The sequence below is a fragment of the Scylla paramamosain genome, chromosome 2 (genome assembly GCF_035594125.1).
Source record: "Scylla paramamosain isolate STU-SP2022 chromosome 2, ASM3559412v1, whole genome shotgun sequence".
Taxonomy (NCBI): domain Eukaryota; kingdom Metazoa; phylum Arthropoda; class Malacostraca; order Decapoda; family Portunidae; genus Scylla; species Scylla paramamosain.
The window spans coordinates 13,301,980-13,312,500 of record NC_087152.1 but is presented as its reverse complement, the minus strand read 5'-3'; the positions used below and the strand labels follow the sequence as shown (position 1 = coordinate 13,312,500).

The window sequence follows — 10,521 nt, the reverse complement described above, 5'->3', positions numbered from 1 at the left end:
GAACCAGCAATCTCACTGCCCTTTCTTTCTTTCTTTTTTTTTTTTTTTTTAACGTACAAGCGAGATTCTAATTCCTGAACTTTCCTTTAAAACTGCACGTGGACATTTACCAAGATAATTGCCGCCAATGCGCAGTTTTCTATCTCTTTTAATTACTTGCCAATTAAGCACCGGCAGCAAGTGGCCTTCTCTGCGTCACTGCGCCGCCTCGTTGTGAATGTCACTGCCCGGGGTGTTGCGAAAGGCGGCGTGGACTGAGAAGATTTGCGAAGGTGTTCGTACATGGAGGAGGCACGGTCAGATTTTCCCTCATTCTGAAATTTTCCCCACGACAAATTTCCACCATGGCAGATTCTCCAGCTGTCATATCTCCTCTGACAGAATTTCTTCCCTTGACAGGTTAACTTTCCTTGACAGACTTCCTTGGTTAATTAATTTGCCTTGACGGATCTCGCTTCCTTGACAGAGTTTCTTTTCTTGACGATTTCCTTTCTTGACATATTTCCCTTCCTTAAAAGACTTCCTTTCCTTGCCATTTTTCCTTGTGGACATTCACCTCAGGTTAGGTTAGGTTAGGTTGCGTTAATGTTTAGATAAATAAGTAGGCGGAAATTTCGTGAGAGGAAATACTCAGTTCAAGTAAGAAAGAAAAAAAAAGTTTGAGGAATTCTTCAGTCAAGGGAGAGGGAAAAAAATACCTACTATATATATATATATAACCACCATCACGAAAACTGAACGCATACTTCATAATATAGATCTTCACTTGTTTGTTCATTATCCAATACGTGGTAGCTGCTTATTGACTAGTATTCGCCGCGTGGTATGTGATAAGAGGGCGTTGAGTAATGTGTTTGTGCCGCTCTGTGCCTGGATGAGTGTCAGTGGAGTGTGGGAGGGTCTGGCCTTGCTTTCCTGCTTACCTGCCTGCTTGCCTGTAGGTGAAAGTGAAGCTGCTGTACACTTAGCGAGAAGAGGCGAATCTACGGTTGATAAGTGGTTCATATACTAAGTGGAGGCCGCTGTATTAAGACCTAGGAAGGTATATGTATGTAGCTTGCAGGTTATTGAGATGGTGGTAGTGTGGTGATTGTGGTGAGGATCGAGGTTGCAGTAAGGGTATGTGTAGGTGGATGCGTGAATGTGGTGGTGGAGATAATTAGGGTTAGTGGTTTGTGTAGGTTTTAGTGGTGGTGGTGGTGGTGGTGGTGAAAGGATACGAAGGGCAGTGTTTTGTGTGTGTGTGTGTGTGTGTGTGTGTGTGTGTGTGTGTGTGTGTGTGTGTGTGTGCTTTAGTTAATTAGGCTTAGTTTTATGCCTGCCTCATCTGCTTTATTACTGATACTATCATCGTTACTACTGCTACTGCTACTACTACTACTACTACAACTACTACTACTACTACTACTACTACTACTACTACTACTACTACTACTACTACTACTACTACTACTACTACTACTTCATCTACCACTATCACCAATAATGATGAGTGGTGCATAATTCATATCGCGTTTCTTTTAACCCTCCCGTGCATGTTAAGCCAGACCCAAGGAGTTATTCCGTATACATACATGCACGCTTTGTTATTTCGTATAATATCTTTACGTCCTCCTCTGTGTGTAAAGTTATTTCTTTGTCATGTGCTGCGATGTGCCTTTAGATTGGAAGATCCTAATTAGAGGTGATGGAAAGAGTAAAGTAGATGGGTAAATGTGTGTGTGTGTGTGTGTGTGTGTGTGTGTGTGTGTGTGTGTGTGTGTGTGTGTGTGTGTGTGTGTGTGTGTGTGTGTGTGTCTGTACAATGCTCTTAAAACTTTAAGTCGAAGTCATTGAGAATGCGATGGAAATTTTGTTTTTATTGTTTTGATTCTCTCTCTCTCTCTCTCTCTCTCTCTCTCTCTCTCTCTCTCTCTCTCTCTCTCTCTCTCTCTCTCTCTCTCTCTCTCTCTCTCTCTCTCTCTCTCTCTCTCTCTCTCTCTCAGGTGCCATAAATTTATTCGCAGTTTCTTTCACAAACAACCCGAAGGCCACACATATCAACTTATCCCTAACTTGCTAACGCTTCCAGATAAAACTTTCTTATTTTTCTTCCCATAAGAAACGTGCGCGGGTAAAGTGAAGCAAACGATATAAAACTGCGCCTTGGTTCATGCGAGACACTTTGGCACGTAGAAGAGAACACAATTACCTAACCTTTCCTGTCCCTTCTATATCTTACGGGCAGTTGAGCTTCGTGTTCCTCAGCTTGATATACTAGTACGTGTTTCTTGAGGTATTCGCTCTTTCTTCTTTCTCTCGCCAGAGGGTCAAGGCAAGTTTGGCTCGTTTGTAGTGCAAAAAAGCAGTGCAGACTAAACATATCGATCGCTTCTAAGTCTGTACTTGTAAACGTTTCGGCGTCTGGCCTTGATTTCTTACAGCAGGGTCTAGTCTGGTGGAAGTTACTGGAGTTTTTAAGGGTGTTTTCATGATTCTAGTAATAGTTTAACAAGGATTTTATACCATTAAGGGGAGATGTTTTTTTTATGCCAGAGACTGGTTGTATCAGGGAGACTGACCAACATTTTTATGCCAGAGACTGGTTGTATCAAGGAGACTGACCAACAGAGAGAGAGAGAGAGAGAGAGAGAGAGAGAGAGAGAGAGAGAGAGAGAGAGAGAGAGAGAGAGAGAGAGAGAGAGAGAGAGAGAGAGAGAGAGAGGACACTTGCGATATCGTTCCCTAAAAAATAAATGAGCAGATCTCATAGTCGGGATAACCCAACTAATCGTCTCTGTGACTTCAAAAACAGTCCAACTAAACATTTAAGAATACGACTCTTAAAGTAATACACGAGTTAATACACCACCACCACCACCACCACCATCACTCGTACATGGCGGCCTATCCTTCTCAGTTTCATCAGACTATCCACTCTTCGACCCGTGCACCTTGCGATACCTTGATAATCAGCCAGTGTTGCTTCACGCTTACCGCAACAAAGAGAAAGAGAGGAAAAAAAAGATTGGGATATAAACACTAAAGATTTATGATATTGCCGGCAGGCAGGGATTAACGGAGAGAATGTTGCAAGCTGAACTGCCATGATGTGCTCGTGCCGCCTTGACGACCGCAAATCATGACGGGAATCAATGTAACGCAACCTTGAGGTGACGCAGGCAAGGCAGGAGTGGGGGAGGGCAGGAGAGATGCAGGCAAGGAATGGGAGAGGGGGGCGGCAGAGAAGACGCATAAAGGGCAGAGTAGTGGCAGAAGAGATCCAGGCAGTGTTTGGAAGGAGAGATGGAGACAGTGGGTGGAAGGGAAAAGGTAGAGAATCGGTGAAGGATAGGGAGACGTGGGTCTGTGGGTGGCATGAGCGAGTGGAGGCAAAGCAGTGACGGTGAGTAGAAGGGATGAGACATGCAGGTTAGTGAGTGGAGGGGGTGACGAAGACGAATAGTGAGTGGAAGGATAAGGCAGTGGATGGAGAGGGCGAGGGGGACAGTGGGTGGACGGGGCGAAGTAGACTGGGTGAGGAGAGACGGACATTGGCAAAAGTGCATGTATTACATCGACGTTCCAGTTCCGTCCAGATGTTTCATTTGATATAGCCAGCCGGAACCGGATCTTTCCTATTCTCTGTCCTTGAATTGCCAAACACGAGGTGACTGTGACAGTCAATTACACACACACACACACACACACACACACATGGGCGCCTCTGTTTCAACTTCACCTGGTAATGATCGACACATTAACCTAAGTAGTTGAAAGAAATTAGGTGTTTCTTGACTTTTATTATTTCTGCACCACCCATTTCCAGCCAAAACTCCAGGTATTTGTCTTGAAGCGTGTTGGAGGTTGGGAGGGGGAAGGAGGGGGCTGGGGACGGTTTGGCTAGGGTCTGGGGCTGCTGAGGGTCGGGGAGGTTGAAGGTCAGTCTGCCTCGGGGATCAGACCAACTCTTATCATTAATTAGCCGCCTGTTTTTTTTTTTTTTTTTTTTTTTTTTTTTTTTTGTTCCTGAACGGTGTTGCCTATGTCTTTGCTTTATTTGTAAAATGCCAAATTATGCAAATATATTAAAAAGAAGCTGTCATTTTGGATCTGATATGTCATTGACGCTTTTGCAAGATTGTTTAAAAAAGTTTCACGGAAGATTGTGCGTAGAAAGCAGTTATTTTATTGATTTTTTTTTACTAGGTACAGAATTAACGATTATTGTTTGTAGCTTGTCTTTAGGAACAGTAAAATGTGGAGCAAATTTTCAGTATAATTTCAAAAGACACCAATGGCGGCAAAATCGGTAAATACCATTTTAGCACTTGGCGTTTTTATTTCTGCTGGCAAAATCTAGGAAGTCAAAAGCGTCATGCTGTCATAAGTTTTGGAGAGTTAAAGAAAGAAGAAAGAGTTTATTCCCTGGAGTGAGAGCAGCTCTTTGTAATCCATGACAATACTTAACCCGCCCCTTGACTTGCCTCTTTCACCACCCAGATCGCCGCTTTGGTTTGCGAAATAATGGAATATGTTATGAAATCGTAGTGTTCTCATTGCTAGTATATACTGGATATTGTGCCATTACAAACTTCAATCAGAAGGAAGAGTATTGAAATTTAGAATACACTATTGATTGATATATTGACAGCATACATACTACATATAGAGAAGGTATGAATCTCTCTCTCTCTCTCTCTCTCTCTCTCTCTCTCTCTCTCTCTCTCTCTCTCTCTCTCTCTCTCTCTCTCTCTCAGGCGTAGGCAATATCGTCGCCTACGTTGATGTCACTTGGCCCGGTTTTATCCGGCTCGAAACTGACTTAGCCCGATTAACTGAGGTATTTCCGTAGCGAGAAGGCCGCCTCTGCTGTGGAAGGAAGGAGGCGGGAATGGAAGACAAGCCCCCCAGTACGTGTGCCCTGTGTCTTTCGTTGGTCTCGAATGCTTATGTATTACAGCACACGACCCCAGCCCACGCAGACACCACTGGAATGATAAATCGCGACCTGGGAGAGAGAGAGAGAGAGAGAGAGAGAGAGAGAGAGAGAGAGAGAGAGAGAGAGAGAGAGAGGTGCGTATCGTCTTCCACTCATCCTCCTCCGCCTCTTTCTCCAGTTTCTCTGCTGGACGCGGCGAGGTTTTTCTTCTCTTCTCCCCCAAGCAGTGAGGCATCGTAGCTTAGCGATTGTTATGGTGTGGCCTCGCGATGCTGCTGGATTTCCCACGTGTTGCTGGGATGGATCCAGTGTTGGGGAAACCAGGAAGGAGAACTGGTGTGTGTGTGTGTGTGTGTGCGTGTGTGTGTGGCGGACTCGGATAGTGTAGCATCTCCCCTCCTCTTCCTTTCTTTTCCTACCTCTTCTTCCCTCTCTCCTTTGGCCCGCAGTCCTCCTCCTCCTCCTTCTCCTCCTCCTCCTTCCCTATGCTCCCCAGCCCGCCCTCCCACACCAGATGCTCCACACTGGGTAAGAGGACACCGAGTAGCCGTGGTAACCTCTCATGAAAGACATGACACGGGAACTCCTCTCCGGCACATGACACAGGCGCATCATTCTGGACTTGCAACTTGCCACACCCAGGAATGTTGATCACCTCCTAGCCGAGATGTCCTGGCCTGCCGTTGCCGTAGGATTGAGGAGTGCCTCGCGGGGTCATAAGGTCAGGTCTGGGATGGCGTGGTGGTGCTGGTGGTGGACCGGGACGCCTGGCAGCGGGGTGGTGGTAGAAGTGGGGTGTGAGTCTGTTGTGATGTCGTACCGCACCGCCTCCCCCGGTAAGATTATAGACTGGTATCTTGCCGGGAGAGGGTAGACTGCAGCGAGATCAAGAAGGGACATTAACTGTCTAGGTAATTCAGGCTTGTGATTCTGTGTAGGAAATGAGGTTTTTGAATCTGTGTAGCTAATTCAAGTTGTATTCTGTATAAGCAATTCAGGTTTCTGATTTTGTGTAGGTAGTGGCAAAACCCCCGCGCAATTCTCAATGCTAGTAAACTTGCACAGGACTCGTGTTTTGAAATGCTTTGGGCTCTTCTAAAAACTGTTTCAACGTATGAGGTTATTACGAGTGTTTTGTTTAGTAATTATACGGATTCCTTTTTAAATCCTCACTAGAATCCTGAAAACCCTTTGAAAAGAACCAGCATAATCCAGACGATCCTGTTACAAGCAGTAGAGGCAAAGCGTCGAAACGTTGTGAGAATACGTAACCAGATGCACGCACTCTCCATGACTCCACCTTGCTAATAGTTTCCAAAATTACTTTCACCATCGTGTGGGTGAGTCAGTATGGGCGGTGGAAACGATGCACTGACCAGAACCAGACCAGAAATAGAATATATACATTTTTGTTACAACGGAAAGTGGTTGGTTTACAGCAAAGTCAAGTAACAAACAAGGGAAATTGTAATAACTAAACGGACACTGATTTGATGGAAATTGGTGGCTGTGGTATGTGGTTGCAGGGAGACAGGGAGAGGGAGGGTGTGGTGGTGGTACCAGTGTGAGGTGCCGCTGTGGTGAGGAGAGGAAGTTGTGGGGAGAGGCGAGTGAGACAGAGGGAGAGAGAGAGAGGGAGAAAGACAGGGAGGAGGGGAGACGGAAACAACCGACACAACACCACAGCAGTTACTTAGAATCACTACTTTTATTAGTATTTTTGTGTAGTGCTCTCTCTCTCTCTCTCTCTCTCTCTCTCTCTCTCTCTCTCTCTCTCTCTCTCTCTCTCTCTCTCTCTCTCTCTCTCTCTCCGTTGCCAAGTGACCATTATTGCATGATATTTTCAGTCAGATTTCCTCAGGTGCCGTGACCCTTTGACCTTGCCTGACCTCTTGCACTGACTCCCATTTATTGATCCTGGTTCCGTGAGAGCGTGAGGTTTTCAGTGCCTTATCATTATCCCACAAGCTGCCGTCCCATAGCCCCCGGAGCCTCTGACAACATGTAATCCATCCACGTCTTTCAAAGCCTCTCCCTTATTCTTCCTTCGTGGCGAGTTGTTTCAATCTAAACTCCCTGTACTCCCTCTTTTCCTTCACATTTTTTTCAAAGCCTTTACCTTTTTCCTTGTTTGCAACCTCATGTGGCAAGTTGTTTCAATCTAGACCTGCCGTGCTCCCACCTTCCTTTTTTCTTTTTCTCTTTTTTTCTTTCTTTTTTTTTTTTTACATCCTCGTGTGGTAATTTGTATTCGTTAAGTCTTCGTCCTTGTCTCCCCCGTCCTTTTGTTGCTCACAGGCTCCTATGATAGCTGGACTTCTACACTTTTTTTTTCGTAACGTCTACCTTCTTTTCTTTTTTTTTTCTACCACTTCGTATGACGGTTTACATCCAGCTTAACTTTTGGTAACCTCCCCCCCCCTCTCTCTCTCTCTCTCTCTCTCTCTCTCTCTCTCTCTCTCTCTCTCTCTCTCTCTCTCTCTCTCTCAAGACATTGGTATTCATGTTTCCTCCCCCAACCTCTCCTTTCCTACCTTTCTTCTACAACCTTGTATGGCAACTAACATTCAGCTTGACAGGTAACCTCTCGCTCTCTTTCCCTCTCCTTGTAAACCTCCCAAGGCACTAGTATCCATGTAAACCTCCCCGAACCTCTCCCTTCCTTTTGGCCACAACCTCTTATGACCTCAGCCGGCACTTCCACTACCACATCCTTTCCCTTAATGTGGCTTGACCTCTCAGCGAGCGCTCCTTACACAAGATGAGGAGGACAGTTAGCGCCTTGACTTAAACGTGGTTCAGCGTAATGGCGTGACCCACCCCACTACGGCCTCCTCTGACCGTCCCCTGTCTTGTCGGCTCCCACCTCGAGTTCAATCCCTCCCAGCCCCTTGTAACGTTCTCTCTGGAGGGTTCCCGCTGTTTTCCGTACCCGGGTGACTTGTTTCCCAGCGTTTCTCAGCGTTTCCCAGCTCTGCCACCACCACCACCACCATCACCGCCACCACTACCACGCCAATTGGATTATTCTCGTCTTGCTTCGCCTGTTTTCCCCCCAGTTAATTTCTTTTCCTTCTCTTGCATTAGCTTCTTGACTGGTCCCACCCCTCTAGTTTAATAAAAAAAAGTGGTTTAATGCAAGTTTATAATACATTTTAGGAAGATATCACTGGGATAAATACTCGTAAATATTGGAGTTAATTTTTTTTCTCTTGGTCGTAGTGTTATTTTTGCTGAATTTAATCGTTATCTTTTAGTGAAATGAAGTAATGTGTCGTATCGCTCGCAGTCTCAGGGTTTATGTTCCGTTTCACACCATTACTTTCACTGCCACTGTCTGTTTGTCTGTTTGTACCTCACTCACCCTTGTGTTTACTCTTCTCGCTCCCTCTCCCTGCTCCCTCCGCCTTGCGCACACATACACACGAACGCGCTTATGTAAATACTAGAGTGGTGTAATTCACGGCATTACCAACAAAATGCTTAACGTGTTTAATTCTCTCTCTCTCTCTCTCTCTCTCTCTCTCTCTCTCTCTCTCTCTCTCTCTCTCTCTCTCTCGTTAGTAATAATGAATCCTGTAGCCATGTTCTGAAGTTTGGTGAAGGTTGACTTGTAGAGAGATGGCGCTATCCTCTTTAACATTCGACCACACCCCTAGAGAGAGAGAGAGAGAGAGAGAGAGAGAGAGAGAGAGAGAGAGAGAGAGAGAGAGAGAGAGAGAGAGAGAGAGAGAGAGAGCACCCTTTCTCAGTGGCCGTTGTGCGTGAAGTGCTTGGGAGACCAGGGAGAGGGAGAGCGTTTCCCGACACCCGCAGGTATTAAGACGGCAATGTGTTGTTGGTGGTGTTGGTGGTGGTGGTGGTGGAGCCATAATCTCTATATGGTGGATGGTGAGCTAAGCAACACAACCTCCTACATGCAGCCACATTTTCAAACACTCCTGCGTCTTACCTCAACTGCCTCTAACCGGTTCCAATAGAAGTAATCGCTTTCCAAAGCATTTCCATGATTCTTAGTGATGATTTAACAAAGAGCCCTGCATTATCGTTTGGTATAAGTATGATTAGAAGCCAGGTGATCATTTGTGGCTTTTTAAAATATTCCTAATGCAAGTCGAAAGCGTTTAAGAACGTAGTGGCCTTCTAAAATAAACCTTACGAAACCCCAAAACGTTTAAGAATGCGGTACGGAGCCTGAGTGGTGTGGCGTGGTGTGAGGCAAGGCCAGGGGTGCGGTTCCACGTGTGGCGAGGCTCAGGCCACTGCTGCCCACGGGAAGAGCACGACGCCACAGGTGGTTTGCCGCCGCGGTGGGGGAATTTTTTGAGTGCCGCACGAGGACGGCGTTGAGAGGCAGCTGGCGTGGAAATGCAGCGCCGGGTCGAGGGCTTTTTGTTTCGTTAGCAGGCGTGGGGAGTTGCTTGTTTAGATTTGTTTGCAGCCCCATCTGAGTCGTGGATAGTGAGGTGTGTAATACGGTAATGTCTGGTCGATGGCTGAAGAACACTTGGTTGTGTTACTGTTAGTATAGTCAACAGGGAGCTTTAAGGGAAGATTTAACTAATTTATGGGCAGGGATGATGGGTGGACGTGGCTATATATGTATACTACAGGGACTGCCACGTGTAGGCCTACTGGCTTCTTGTACCACCATCCTTAGTTTCTTCCATTCTTATGTTCTTACTACAACAAGAACTATACTACTACTACTACTATTACTACTACTACTACTACTACTACTACTACTACTACGGCCATAACCACTAGAATGGATTGGTTACTCGATTGTTAGTGCAGACTCAAAAGGGAAGTTTAAGAGGAGATTAGACAAATTTATGGACAGGAGATGGACAAAGGCATATGTTCATGATACGGGAAATACCACGTGTAGGCTTATTAACTCCTTACACCTTCCCTTATATTCCTACGACTTCGATCGCAGCCTCCGTAAAAAAAACACTACCGGACCATGCCAAACACATGACAAACCATCCTACCAAGTCTTGCGTTCCTTTCATTACACGTGTGCTCCTTTGAAATCAGTCGGATCCTGGAGTTCCTAGTAATGCGGCGGTGCTCGGGGGTTAGCGCACCCATGTTACTGGCAGGGTTGGTGTGTCCGTCCCTCGCCGCAGGGCTGAAAAAGGTCCAGCCTCAGAGACCGCCGGACCGCAGACACTTCCTGAGCTGCGAGTCATTCCTTCTCCGTATTGCCGAGTGAGAATTGTAACACGTGTAGTCTTAATAGGAGGAGAAGCGGGATTTTTTCTTTCTTTTTTTTTTTTTTTTTTTTTGCCAAGTGGGAATTGTAACACGTTTTTTCTTGTTGGAAGGTTTTTTTTTCTTCTTGGTGACTGAAAATTGTAATACGTTTGCTCTTGTTTGAAGAAGGAGCAGGATTTTTTCTTTCTTTTCTTGCCGAGTGAAAATTTTAACACGTGTACACTTGTTAGAAAGAGAAGCCAGATTTTTTTTTTTTTTTTTTGTTCTCTCGCGCAATTGTGTCATAGAGGAAGAAATAGTCGCACAAGCAGATGTAGGAACAGAAACAAGCACAAGGTAAAAAGCAGGAAGTGTAGGAGCGTGCGATGACAGTAAGC

General features: G+C 45.6%; 1 protein-coding gene across 17 annotated transcripts in view; it reads left to right on the top strand.

Moving 5' to 3' along the window:
* LOC135110420 (nucleoplasmin-like protein ANO39) overlaps window positions 1-10,521 on the top strand; it is a 130,467-nt gene that overhangs the window by 97,222 nt on the left and 22,724 nt on the right. Inside the window, exon 1 of one of the 17 annotated variants that reach the window (XR_010273283.1) lies at window positions 3,270-3,385. The exons of 14 other annotated variants lie outside the window; for them this stretch is intronic. The gene's annotated coding sequence lies outside the window, so the exon portion shown is untranslated. Of the gene's footprint in view, window positions 1-3,269; window positions 3,386-5,087; window positions 5,258-5,812; window positions 5,833-10,521 lie in introns of those variants that run through there. 2 more of the 17 variants (XR_010273275.1, XR_010273282.1) reach the window with 2 other exon arrangements.